Genomic DNA, 14,720 nt, shown 5'->3' with positions numbered 1-14,720 from the left:
CATACCACACCACGTTTTTTTTTTTTAAATTACATTTCTATACCTCCCAACAGCTGAAGCTTTCTTTAAATGTGAAAAGGGCAGACATGTGAGTAAACAAATATGGCTACCACTCTTCACATACAGTTTGGCTCTTATTCTCTAGGCACAGATGCGCACACACAAAAACATTGAAAAATTAAGGACTTAGGTTCAAATTAGGCACATCTCCAATATTTAGGCATGTGATAAGCATGCTTTCTTTCTACAGCTGGTAATTGTTTTAAGCTTCCTTTACGCTATTTGAAGCATGGGGGATGTTGTGCCTACAAGTTGCGCATAGCCCAGGGTATTATTCTTGCCACTTACTGAAGCAGAATTTGATAATCCAGAATGAATATATTACACAACTATTTCAAAGGAAATCACTTTCTCTTAATAAAGATGTTCCAGGTTTACTATTCTCCATCGCTCTCGTTTAATGTAACTGTATTTTGTATTTTAAAACAAATTACTGGTACAACCTCCAGCCCAGGTTCTTTTAATTGGAGAGAAAGAGGCTTTTTGTTGGGTTCACAGAGAAAGAACATTCAAGTTAATGATAGTTCTACTGAAGAATGTAAGCTTCATACTAGTCTGAAACAAGTCTGAGTAGACCTATTGAATCAAATGAGTCCTACAAATGCTACTATTAGAATACATGGTTTAGTAGCTAAAAGCTTTCCAGAACTTATTACTTAGTTGGGAGTATAAAAGTGAACCAAGGGTAAATTTAGACTCTTCTCTTGTTTATATAATTCTGTGGGCGTGATTAACATATTATAGAAAAGCTTGTTCTTTCCCGTGTGTTTAGCTAAGAAAACAGTAGATGTATTGGGCACCTGTATCATGTGCTCCTGAAAAGTCAACGTTCAGAAATATTTTAACTATTCTTTCACCCTGTTGTGTTCAGACTGTAAGCCTTCACTTCAGTGGAACTGCTGCAGCCAGTCAGAAGGAGAAGAAAGTAGTGATCTGGAAGAAAGGAATGAGGCTATCCACCAATGACTCTAAAATATTGTAAAATCCTTACCAATGATAGTTTGGATCCAGATTTAGGCATCCGCAGTGGTGCAGCTAGGGCTGGAAACTTGGGGCCAAAGTCCAGGACCCTGTGGTCCAGGGGCCTCCCAAATGACCACCCAGAGAACAGCAAATGATGGGGTCAACAGGCAAACATCAGGTCCTGGGCCAGCATAGGCATACCAGGTCCTTCCAGAGCTAATGCTACCCACCACAGCACCCTTTATTTGTTATTTTAAAAAGCATTTTATAGTCAGCATGTGGTCAGCTGAACATGCACATGGTTACAGATGCCAATGTCATTTTTATTTTAAATATATATATTACCTTTACTACAACAAAATGGTGCTTACGCCCAAGTAAATGTTTATCATCAAGGCAGCAGAAGCAAACTACATTTTATTCCTGTTGTCATGATGGTGCTATGATTTAAGTAAGATTAAAGTGCGAAACTTCACCCGGTCAGAGTATTTCCCTTTTTAAAATCAGGGTTGCAGAACAGTTTTTCTCTCTTACATATCAGGAATATAGAAGCAGTTGTAAAGCACAAATGGCAGTGGGTTGGGGGAAGAACATAAGAAAAGCCCTGCTGGATCAGACCAAGGGTCCATCTAGTCCAGCATTCTGTTCACACAGTGGCCAATCAGTTGCCCATGGGAAACCTAAGCAGGACATGAGTGCAACAGCACCCTCTCACTCATGTTCTCCAGCAGCTGGTGTACATAAGCTTACTGCCTCTAATACTGGAGGTAGCACAGAGGCATCAGGACAAGTAGCCATGGATAGTCTTCTCCAGAAATTTGTCTAACCCCCTTTTAAAGCCATCCAAATTGGTGTCTATCACTACATCTTGTGTTAGAGAATTCCATAGTTTGACTGTGCACCATGTGAAGTACTTTCTTTTATCTATCCAGAATTTCTCACTAATCAGCTTCATGGGATGACCCCAGGTTCTCGTATTATGAGGGAGAGAAATGTCCCCCTATCCATATTCTCCCCACCATGAATAATTTTGTACACCTCTATCATGTCTCCCCTTGTTCACCCTTTTTCCCAAACTAAACAATCCCAGCTGTTGTAACCTTTCCTCATAGGGAGTTGCTCCAGCACCTTGATAATTTTAGTTGCCCTTTTCTGCACTTTTTCCAGCTGTACAATGTCTTTTTTTAAGGCGCGGTGACCAAAATTGTACACAGTATTCTAAGTGTGGTTGCACCATAGATTTGTATAACGGCAGTATGATATTGGCAGTTTTATTCTCAATTCCTTTCCTAATTATTATTAACATGGAGTTTGCCTTTTTTTTTACAGCAGCTGCACACTGGGCTGACATTTTAATTGAGCTGTCCACCACATCCCGAAGAGCTCTTTCTTGGCTGGTCACCGCTTACTCAGATCCCATCAAGTTATAATTGAAGTTGGGATTTTTGCCCAAACGTGCAGCACTTTACACTTTAAACAAGAAAAGTTAGTTATGTGCTTCATAACTGAAGTAATAATACACATGGTCATCTAAAGCAGGAGTGGGCAGAAGGAAGATCTCCAGATGTTTTAGTCTTCAGCTCCCGGAAGCCTCTGCCACCATGGCCAATGGACAGACACGCTAGGAGTTGAAGTCAAAAACATTAGGAGATCTACTTTCTGCCCATCCCTGATCTAAAGCACCACCACCACTAAATCCAGGAACTAAACTTGCCTGGCTGCATCATGGAGCTGGCAGAAGGAAGACTTCCCTACAGTGGCCCCTCCATCCACCCCCCTAAAGATGCTACACAGACAGAGGGTTGGGGATGCTGCTGAATGGGGTGGGCTGTGGTATGGATGTGAGGGTGATCCCCTAAAATCAGGTGAAAGCCCCTTCTGTCCTGCAGTTTGTGTAGGGACCTCCAAGCTCCCACCCAATTTTAGGAGAACCTTAAGTGTTCTCATAAGGCCTGGCGTGCTATGGTCCATGGGGTCACGAAGAGTCGGACATGACTGAACAACAACAACACGGGGGAGAGGGGCATTAGCTCAGCAGCAGAGTACAGACTTTGGGTGGAGAAGGTCCTAGCACCAATATCTGTCCTCTCAAGTGAAAAGGTATACGGGTAGCAGGACCTCTGCCCTTTTATAAACAAAGGAACAAACAAGCCGGCTCGTCAAGATAAAGTATACCTACGAATTCCCGAAGAGCAGCCATGGGCCACTCATGCAGCAAAACAGCAACTAAGAGTCTTATGCCACACTAGTAGCAAGCTTATTGCGCTAGGCAAGTGCCAACATTTATTGGCTGCAAACGTTCATGCTACAAACTTTTTAGCTTCTTAGAGGCGCCACGGACTTTCGTGGTCGTCGTTGCCCCCATGTTTACCTACCTTTGAACGAAAACCTGGCGGTCTCAGTTCAGGAAAGCACCTGTTGAACGACAGGGTGGGATGGGAAGAGAGGTTCATGCTCTGACTGCAACCTGGCGGGCGGGGGGGGGGGGGGTTCAAATGTTAACGAGGAAGGTTTTCCCAAACTAAGTCTACAACTGGCTGAAACCTAGAATGGATCCACAGCCCCACCGAGATCGAAACCAACAGCCTCCACTGCCTATACCCACCTACCTGCGAATAAGCCCCACTGAACTAAATGGGACTTGCTTCCGAGGAGCCTTATATAGCACACGCTTGTGCAGTAATCTGCTTTATGAAAAAGGGTTGTATCCAATGTTAGGCGAACTTAAAGCCCCATTCATTTCAACGGGTCTACTCTATGTAGGACTACCATTGGATTCAACCCCAAAGTGGCTGATGAAATCTTCCCGGAAAACACCGAGGCCCGGGGGGGGGGGGGGGGCCGGGCCCGCTTTTACAACGAGCCTCAACACAATCCTATACACGTCTACTCAGAAGTAAGTCCCACCGAGTTCAGCGGGCCTTACTCCCAGTAAAGTGGCGAGCACAGGTTTGCAGCCTTCGTTGCTTCCTAGGCGCTTTTCTGCCATCGAGGGCGGCGGCAAGCGAGGCAGAAGGAGCGGGTTGCCTCCAGCCAGGGTCCCAGGATGGTCGAGGCTGCTTAAAGCGAGCCTCTGGGGGCACCTTCCCGCCGGGCGAAGGCTCCAGACCCGCAGAGCAAGTGCTAGCGGGCCGCTCCTTGAGTGCGTCTCGCGTTCCCTCCCTCCAGTCTCCCCTGGCAGCTCCTGGGGCAGAGCGCTCCGCCTCCCGCTCCTGCCTCGAGGTGCCTGGAGGAGCTCTCCTCCCGCCTCCAACTTCAGGCGGTTCCCCGCTCGCCGCCCTGGGGACCCCCTCGTGTGACCAGCGACAAGGTGAGTGTGTAGGCGGCCCTCGGTGGGGCTGACGTTAAAACGGGTTGGGGGAGGCTGTCAGAGCGCTCCCCGGAGTTGCAGCGCACCTGGTCGGCCAGCGCCACGGTGAGCAGGCCGGCTTTTTGCCACCTGGCTGTGCCTTTAAGGCTCTTTGACTTCCTCTTGGGCAACCCAATCCCCTGCGTGTTTATCCTGGGATAAGTCCCCATTAGTTCAGTGGGGCTTGCTTCTCGGGTAACTGTTCAGACGCGCTTTGCTGCGGTGGCACTATTATTAACAGGAAGCGGTGGACGGTGAAACGGCAACCCTGTGGAATCGTCCCTTGAGGAAAACCACTTCCTCATCGCCTCAGCAGTCGAGAGAGAGAGTGCGTGTGAGGTTGTATGGACATCCTCTACCCCAGATTAGCTGCCCTGGAACCACTCTGTAGTATTTACCACCGGGGTGGTCCCCCCCACACACACACACACTCTTCAAAGACATTTATCTGTGAAATGGGGTTTCTGTTCTTATCTCTAATCACCGTGAAAATGGAGCCAAGCAATAAACATGGAAGATCATAACTTTTTACTCTGGGTTAATTAAACTGAAAACACTACCAACATCATAATAATTAACCTGGATTATTAGAACTCCAGGCAAAGACCATGTATTAAACATCTGAGTAAAAATGAAGCATTTTACCACTTTTTAATCCATGCTGATTGCCAGTATATTAAGAGGAAACTAATCTGCCCAAAAGGTGCAATCCTATGCGTGTCTGTGCAGAAGTATGACCTATTTAATTCCCTGACTCTTACTCCCAGGTTAGTGTGTGTAGGATTACAGTTGAAGTGATCTGAAATATGTGTTCCGGGAGTGGCAGTTATTATGAACTAATTTATTCTTATTTTATATTGTTATATACTGCCTTTAAGGGCTATTCAACTTTCTGAGAAAATATTATGATACAGTTGGATTGCTCTGTCCAAATATTTACTGCAGTTCATTGGGTTGCAAACTGTTTGGTTTTTTGACCTTCCAATTAGTTTGCCTCTATGCAAATTCTAGGCTGGAACTCTCAATCAGCAGTTTCTACAGGGCAAAGATTAGCTTAGGAGGGAAAAAAATACTTTACATTCTTACATGCACTTGACTTCTAGCTTTGTAATAATTGAAAGAAAGACTGCACAATATCTTTGCAGTCTCATCATCAGGGTGAGGGCAAGCACTTCTATACTGATCTGGCATTAAAACAGGAATTTGGTTTCTTTTTATTGCTGGTAAATTATTTTTTTCTGGGTTGTATCTAATGGTGTCCCTCTACCAGTGGAACAGATACCAGTGGTGGATAGAATTTCTCCTTCTACTGCATACTCCTGTGTATACCTCAGATCTGCTCCAGAGGTTTGAGGACCCATCCAGAACAGATTTGGGAGGCTGGGGGAGAGGAGAAGGGAAATTCCCACTGCATGAGTGGACATCCCCTCATGTAACATTGGATTTAGCTTTCTGTATTTGAAACACAGAATTCTTCAGAACTCTGGCTTATCAGGAATGAGCAAGGATGTTGGTGGATACTGCCCAATTGCTCCCACTTGGGTCTTCCTGCCAGTGGGAACAACTAAACAAACCAGAAACCTCTGTCTGTGGTTTGTTCAGCAATATGTCCAAACTTGGATCCCTGGCTTGTTGGTTGCCTTACAAGCCAGCATCTGAAGCCAAGAACAATCCCTGCCTTCAGCTTCCAGCATATTAGGTGAGTAGCAAATCAGGGATCCTGGTTCATATCTAACACTAAGCAAATCACAGATGTAAATTTCTGTGTTTGTTTAGCTGCTCCTGTCCTGCTGGCAGGAGGAGCCAAGCACGAGTGATTGGGCAGCATGCTCCAGCCCACTTGCTCATTGCCAACAAGCAGAATTCTGAAGAATTTTTGCTTATCATAACATGCAAACCAGCTCCATAGAAAGTTGTCAAATATTTATCATTAAAGAAATACCTTTCAAATTAAATATTAATCCTAATAAGAAGCTACTCAGATAAAGTAGCTTATCCCCCTTCTCACATACACTAGCTGTAAAACAAAATTAGTTTATACTGAAAAATGTGAGATGAAAATTGGATTATTCACAGTGAGTTTCTTATCTCGGTCCTGTAACATAATTCACCAAGAGAGATTCCCCTGGCATTTATTATGTGGAATCAAAATATTAAAGACATCCCCATAAATCATCAATCATGACAGGTGTTATTTATTGAATAGTATGAGAATGTAACCTCATGTTGAGGTGGTTCTTGGAATCTGGGAGGGAATGACTAGGAATGGATCACTCCTATTTTCATGTGGATTGTTCTATGCTTCACCTGGGAATTGCACTTACCTGAACTTTTAGAAACAGGCCATTGTGTTAGAAGGGCACAGCATGGCAATTACTGTGCTCTTACAAGGGCCAAATCACACACTAATTTTAAAACCGAAATACAGAAATAACGAGTTGAGAGTGGCTGGGTGACCAGCCAGAAGGGCAATTAATAAATTTAATAAATAAATAACTAAATAAATTGAGATAGCAAAATGCGATTGTGTTCTCCATTGTGAATGTTATGTGCATGTTTCAGTGACTAGATTTTCCCATAACAATGGCTCCACTGTTGTATTTATTGCAAGGAAGCCCAGCTATTTAAATGTGTATGTACCATTCATAACAGAGAATAATACTATGCATGTATCTTACCATTTAAACTTAGGCACTTTTTGTACCTGAGTTTAAAATGTAGAGTTGGAAATGGCCTGTAACTATTCAGTACTGAGCATTTGATCAAGGGCACTTGATTACAGGAACCAGTGTACTGTTTGTCATCTCTCTAAAACCACTGGCAGCTATGTATCATGCTTGCAGTACCCTTAGGTCCCCGAACATTATTTTAGAAATTACAGTATTCCAGAGTACATAATAGGGTGAGGAGCATAAATATCTGCAGGCCTCTGTTTTTCTCTAGAAGGCAAAAGGAATGCGAATTAAGCAGCAGTGCTTGCTTGGTGCTTTATAGCCACATAACTTTAGAAAGGATGCTAGGCCTTTGGCATGCTAAAGGCATGGCAGGGACATTGTGGGTAGCTTGGGATAAAGTTTAGGGAACCTTCTGGAGAAAATCTGATCCATCTTCTCTCTCTTAGAAAATGGCTTATGAGATGAATTTGAATATTTCCTTGCTTTTACTGAGAACATATGAACTGTGCTGTATCAGACTAAAGCCTTATCTCAGCCTCCCCAACCTCATACCCTCCAGATATTTTGGACTTCATCTGCCATCAGCCCCAGCCAGCATGGCCTATTATGGGAGTTGTAGTACAATACATCTAGAGGGCATTGGGTCTCCGACATTTGATTTATTTATTTTCGTCTATTATTTCCTGGTTTACAGATTGCAAAACTAAGCACTTCGAATAGTGGATGTTTCCGAATAGTAACATTACACTATAAGGGTGCAACCCTATGGGTGTTCAGACAGAAAAAGTCCTACAATTCCCAGCATGCCCTAGCCAGATCCTGGGAGCTGTAGGACGTTTTTCAGTATAAACATGCACAGGATTGAGCCCTAAACAGCTTAAAGCCCTAAACAGTTGATTTTTAAACAAAAGAAATCCCTGTGCTGATTAGGAAGCATCAGGTATTTTGGATACAAGAAAAAGTATTGGCAATACCAACAGGAGTTACTTGGGCACTGCAAGTACAAAACGTTCCTTTAACTTTTTGTGCTTTCAGGAGTGGGTTTTTTTTAAAAAAATCTGTAATTAGTCCCTTCACATATTATCAAAAGTAAAATAAAGTAGATACAATTCACATACGAATGTTTCCCGGGAGTTCTCCAATGTTATCATAGCAAAATCCTGTAAAGGAAGGTTACCCGTATAGACAAGTTAAGTCCTTGCCTCCATCTAGCCTCCTGTCCTCACCTTGTCATGTTGAAATTTGGAAGATGTGCAGTGTCAAAACCAAAGAGAGACTGCTTCAGTGTGGGGCTCTTGGGTTTAATGGGCTGTGTTTTGCTGCTGATTTAATACTTAACAACATGCATACAATTTTCTAATTGCTGTACAGACGTTCGAAGATAAGACAATCCCTGCTGACAGGCTCATAATCCAATAGATATATAATACAAAAGGAATGGGGGAGGGAAGAGGAAAGCAAGCATTGGAGCATCTGCACCTTCAGTGACTGAAGGAAAGAGCCAGATTGGTCTCCTTGACACAATGTTCTTCCTGTGAAGCAGGGATGCAGCCTCCCGGTGGTCCTTGGTCTTCTGCCTGGTGACAGAGCCTGAGGACAGAGTATGCCTCCATCCAGCTCTGCAGGCCCATGGTGACTGACAGTTGGAGCAGAATGTATATCGTCTGCCCTTGACTAAGACAAAATGAAGACTATTGGTTGTATGCAATGTTAGTCTAACATCCCATTCATTTCAATAGGTCCACTCTAAGTAGGACTAAGATTGGATCCAACTCTATATGACTGGTGCAGCTCACATTTATTCCAGACCATGGCTCAAACATATCAAGAAGAATGGTGCGATGGGGACCATGTTAGCCTCTGGTGTGCTTTGCCATCTGACTCAGGGAAAAAACCACAAAGTTAAATATACGGTGTTGTCTAACTGCCTCCAACAGTATCAGTCAACACAACAAGAGGAACTGAAACATCTTCCCCTTTATAAACACGTGCTAATGAGATTCTGAAGTTGGATACAGTGCACCGATCTCGGAAGGGGGAATTCGAGATCTGCGCCCTCACAGCTGGTGCAGAGAGAACTGTGCCACCTGCCTCTCCAACATTGGAAAATTGACCTCGTTGAAGGGGGACAGGGGATGTGCTGGCGGGTGAGGGAAGGAGGATGCTGGAGACGCCAGGATACAATTTATCTTAAGCCACCTCCAGCCTCCTTCCCTCCCCCTCCAAAGTGCCCTCACTAGATGGGCTGGAATGCCCATCTAGCAAAAATAAAGGTGATTAGAGAATGAGGACGCAAAGATTGCCTCTGCCGCTCTTCCCATTCTGCTGGTTCAAGCCTGGCAGGGCATAGGAATCTCAAAAGCCTCTGAGTTTGGGGGCTTCTGAGCAGCAATGGTGCTTTTAATCTGTGAAAATATGGTGGAACTATAAAAGGAAAGAAATGTGTAAGGCTGCAAGTCATGTAAGCTATTGGAACCCCAATTTTGTGCCAGTAAATCCAAATCATTGGAATAACTTCTGCGTATCTACATATGTTATTGTTCTACATAATGTATTATGCTTCCAAAATTTTATGAATTAAAGAACTTGCCATTTTATTTTATTAGCAAAGATGGGAATGGAATGAGGAGGCATGGGTACTGGGGTGAACTATGCTATAGGTGTCAGTGTCAAAGAACTAAAAGCCATGAAGAAAGGGCAATGAACGGTACAGGAGGTACTGAAGTCCCAACTTTTCGACTATTGGGGTTATGAATTAAATTGTGTTATATTTTTATAATTAATTTTATGAACTTACAATCTATGCACCAGTTACCCAGGACTCTGCATCCCCCTTGACCTCTTCCCTGAAGTGTCTTCAGATGGTCATAGGAGCATATATAGCTCCAGGCTACAGCACAACCATTTAAGCCCTGCCTGTTAAGCAGCGGAGATTAGAGCAGTGCTCTGGGCCTGCTTTCAGATACAAGAGCTCAATTATGATCTGTAGCTTGTTGGAAAAAGTTGTCTGCTGCCCAGGCCTGGTGTCAAGGGTAGGCATAGTTGGGCACCTGCCAAGGGCCCACAGCCCAGCAGGGGGCCACTGACAGTTGAGCAGGGACTCACTGGAGTTGTTCCTCCTTTTCACCATTCCAATCTGCTTGTGCACCTGTCTCTCACCCTGGCCCAGTCAACGGTGGTGGTAAGAAGGAAGAGCAGCATATGCCACTGCCAACTTGCTCACTGGCTCTCTGCCTGTCCAGAAAGCAAGTGGTAGCAATGATGAGAAAGAAGGTGAGGAGCAACAAGAACTGGTGATCAGGCTGGTAGACTCACTGAGGAAGGGGGCCCATTGGGGGTGTCTTGCCCAAGGGCCCTCAAAAACCTGGAGCCAGCACTGCTCCTGCCCTTGGAGCTTGCCACAGTCTAGTGGATCCCTGTACCTGAGCAGAGACTTTGGATACAACTAGATGAGATGTGGGAGATCAGTGACCACGATTTTGAACGTGTTTTGTTTTATTTTAATGTGAAAAGCAGCCACAGGGAGGGGAATTGGATGAGGGCTCAGTCAGTGGTGTAGTGGTGCCGGGGGCTCTCAGGGATGCAGTGCTGGCACTTTTTGATTAGCGGGGTTGCTGATGTGATCTGCCACCTGCCCCTTCAGAATCCTGTGTTACCTCTAAGCTTCGCTGCAATTCTCACAGTAGTTGGGGGGCAATGAATTTTCCCAACAACACTATATTCTATTTTGTGGTGACTCGGTCCAGAATGGGCAATGAAGGACCATTAGCTTTACAAAATACCTGTTTCTAGTGGAGGTGAAAACTGCTAGAACTGGTTTGATATGGATCAACACAGCTTCCTGAATGTTTGGACTGTTCTTGGGAGTATGGCTATGGGGACTGTCATGGCGAGTGCCTGCACTACGAAATATACCACTACACTGCTGGGCTCAGTATATTGTTTTTCCCTATTCAAAATTATCTCTCTTAAAGCAGCCATTTGCCTAGCAGTGGAAAACCTGCAGGTGCCTGCTTGCAGTCCCTGAAGATCAACTAACAGTAGTAACTGACCCATGACAGATTTTAGCTTAAAAAGAGAGAAAAAACCAGGCATTCCCAATCATGGCTCATTTCACCCTGAATCCCTCTCCCTGTGCTCTCCCTGCAGCCTGCTTCCCAGCCGTTGTCTGCCTGCTTCTGGTGTTGATCACTGGTGTTTTGCCCACAGAAATGGCCAAATGTCAGGGAGTTTTCCTAGTGCCCATTGACCCCAATCAGCCTAAATGTAACTAGGGGTAGGAGGCCTGTTTGGGATTTCTCCTGCTCATCTCCACATAAAGTTAGATCAGGAGCAGATCGCATCCCCGCCCTGCTCCTTCATACTGTATGTAGAAGATAACGCCCTAACCAGGAGTTCTCTCATTTAAAGAAATGCTGGATATTTTGGTTCAGGTATAACTTTCTATGGCCCAGTCTTTATTTCACTAATCTTTGGAGGGAGCAGGGGAGGTAACAGCTGAGTTTCCAACTTCCCTTGTATTGTTTCAGGGGTGTTTGCATCAGCTTCTGGAAGCATTATACAAAAACTGAATTAAAAAATCTGTTTTCAATTATTCCTTGGCACACAAATGTGCTGTTTATATCTCCATGAATATTTTCAGGCTTCCACTTGAAGAAGCATGAGTTTGAGTTTTCCCCTTGAAAACTTGTATTTGCATTCCTTAGATCTTTCACCTAATTTGTTGTGTTCTTCTATTTATTCTTTTGTCTCGGCGCAACCACATTCATTATAATTTCACTTATGAGCCATTTGTATGAAATTCAGAGAATAGTTTAAGACATTTTTCAGGGCCATACCCTAGAAGAGTGGGTGTAATAGTTATACCGTATTATAGAAAGAGCTGAAGCAAGTTCTGTAATGTTCAACCGTGAAGGAATTTATTTGACATAATAAGGGGTGTATACGTCAGATTAAACTGGGCTGATTTACTATCCATTCAGGTGTCTTTAATCTGCTTAATTTAAGCCTATTGTATAGCCAAAATTGGACAGTTCTGAGAGAAAAATTCAATTAAGTAAAAACAACATCTGGGAAATCTTCAAGTGGGCATTCTAAGATCTTGCATTTCATTCTAGTACATTGCTTTTGTTGGCCAATTCAAACTTTTGTTCTTTTTTGCATTGTTAACTTTTTAATACAGTTATAAACAAACAAGTAATTCCTAGATTATTTCACATGAGTTATTCTACATCTTCTTGCTGACGCAATGTCACATTTTAGAACAGAAGCCTATAAAACAGGACTACAGAAACTCAGGCCTGGGGGCCGGGGCCAAATCCAGCCCCCTAGGTTTCCCCAGATGGCCATGCCCCTTCCCCCCGGACCACTGATCATTTGGTGGTTTCTCAGCTTTTGTGCAGTTTTTTCCACAGCCTAAAAAGCTGAAATGCTTCTCCTAAGGCTTAGTTACTGGTAAGAAGAGCTTAAGGGGGCAATCCTATTGAGATAGGTGTCCGCCTCGGTGTCCACGACCGCCTATCCAGTGCAGGGCAGGAGAAGCACAGAGGGAATCGTTCCCTTCGTGCTTCTCCTGCCCTGCATGTTCACCTAGACAGCTGATTGTGGCTGTCTAGCCACAGGAGGGCAGAGCGGGGGAGGAGGCTGCTGTACAACACATTGGATGTGTCATACAAGCATTTCCGCCCTCCCCGCCCCGGAATGCCCTCTGGGAATGCCCCTTTTCAGCCATTCCGTGCTCCTCTCACGAGTGTGGAGCATGGGGCTGTACTGTGCTGCCTCTGAGGCAGCGCAGAAGTGGGGGGAGGTTGGTACTCCGGGAACCGACCTTGGAGCGCGGGCTGTGAGGTCAGTTCCTGGAACTCCAGATATCCTATGGCCATCTAGCCGCTGTCTAGCGGCCATAGGATTGCTCCCTTAACCTAAAATATCCTGGTACTTTTGGTATTTCTGGTATTTTGGCACCACCAGATGAAAAACATAGAAAAGCATCCAATGACATTTCTAGATTTCCAACTTGCAGGGGTGCTTCCAGACAAGGCTTTTATGGTGCCATCGCCATGCCTTATTCACAGAAATGTATGGTGTATGTGTGTGCATGTGTTTCCATATCTCGTTGTCTTCTACTCATGACCCTCCTATGTGTTCTTACCATTTCTTCCATCTTTTTCCTTAACACAGAAGACCCGTTAAGGAGAAAAAGATGGAACAGCTGCATATTGTGTTCCATTTGCTAGTGGTAGGAGCCCTCTGTTTGGAAGCACTCACAAAGTCCATTGTTTATATAATGATTCATATAATGCAGTAATGTGAATCTTTCTTTCTTATTCTCTGATATTTAGGCTGCAATCCTATGCACACTCACCTAGGTGTAACTCAGTAGGACTTACTTCTGAGTAGACATGCCTTGGATTGCACTGTAAGATTGCTGAACTGAAAAAGTGGCCCCAGTCTAAAGGGTGGTGTGACAAGCTCAATGCATATAATGGGATTTCTGAGCCTTGCCTTTCTCAAAGCAAAGCAGCTTTGACAGCTGTCCCCAAACTTGGGTTAACTTTGGAAGTCTCCTCCAAAACTGAGTGAGGAAATACTGCTGGGGAATAACTGAAGAACTCCTATTGAGCATGTACCTAAAGGAGACCTTGGAGCGTGGCCAATATCTTCACCAGATTTTATTTTATTTTATCTATGCTTATGAATGCTGGAAAACATACACTGAACTTTATAGTATTATAAAGCTGGAAGGTTTCCAGTAGATTAATCTAGTCCTACTCCCAGACGGTTGAATATCCTATATCTAGAATATCCCGTCTCTCTATTTTTTTTATGATTACCACCATGGAAGGAAATGTCTGTAGGCAGCTTATTTCAGTCTTCCCCAATCAGGCACCCTTCAGATGTTTTGGACTACAACTCCCAGCATTCCCGACCATTGACCATGTTGACTGGGGATGATGGGTATTGCAGTCCAAAACACCTGGAAGTCCCCAGATCAGGGAAGGCTGGCTTATTCCATTCCTGGACTGCTGGAATGGGCTAGAATCCAAAGAATTACAGCGTACTTCCACAAGTCCAAGGAGGCATAATGCTTGTGTTTTTCAAACAGCAACACCCCATGCCACATAGAAATCCGAGTTTTGAAACTGGTGGGGAGGGGGACTTTTAAAAAGCTGTTTGTGTTGTGGTATGCAAGTCTTTGGTTCAAAAAACAAAGGCTGAGATCACATTGGGCACTCTAGAGCACTCAGGTGCACCTGAAGTAGCTCTTTCAATCCTGCCCATTATTAGGAACTCTTCTTAATATTTAACGGAACTCTCTCTTTTCTGGTGATGTTAAAACACTGCCTGCTTGTTCTATTACAATGGATGGTATGAATGGCTGTCTTCCACTCATTACTTTTTAAAGCAATCAGAAACAATAACAGTGTTTCTCCTTACTTACGGTGCAATCTGATGCATGTCTACTGAGAAGTAAGCCCCACTGAGTTCATTTGGATGTACTCCCTAGTACGTGTGTGTATAGGGTTTTAGCCTAGGTTAAAAGTAACCCTATTTCTCCAGCCTGCTACTTGTGTTAGGTACATTACAGTTACTTAGCCTGTAAGTAATACTAAAGTGGAAAAACAGGAATCTCTCCGCTTTTGTGAAGCACCCCATTTGAGTTTAGGGTCTGC

The 14,720-nt window shown here is 44.1% G+C and overlaps 1 protein-coding gene across 1 annotated transcript in view; it reads left to right on the top strand.

Moving 5' to 3' along the window:
• The first annotated feature begins 3,866 nt into the window (after window positions 1-3,866).
• Window positions 3,867-14,720, top strand: part of CRACDL (CRACD like) — a 78,315-nt gene continuing 67,461 nt past the window's right edge. Inside the window, exon 1 of the mRNA XM_084844376.1 lies at window positions 3,867-4,333. The gene's annotated coding sequence lies outside the window, so the exon portion shown is untranslated. The remainder of the gene's footprint in view (window positions 4,334-14,720) is intronic.

This window comes from Heloderma suspectum, chromosome 3 (assembly GCF_057233095.1).
Source record: "Heloderma suspectum isolate Gila_16-S chromosome 3, 16-S_ref, whole genome shotgun sequence".
Taxonomy (NCBI): Eukaryota; Metazoa; Chordata; class Lepidosauria; order Squamata; family Helodermatidae; genus Heloderma; species Heloderma suspectum.
This window is presented reverse-complemented; position numbering and strand designations above follow the sequence as displayed.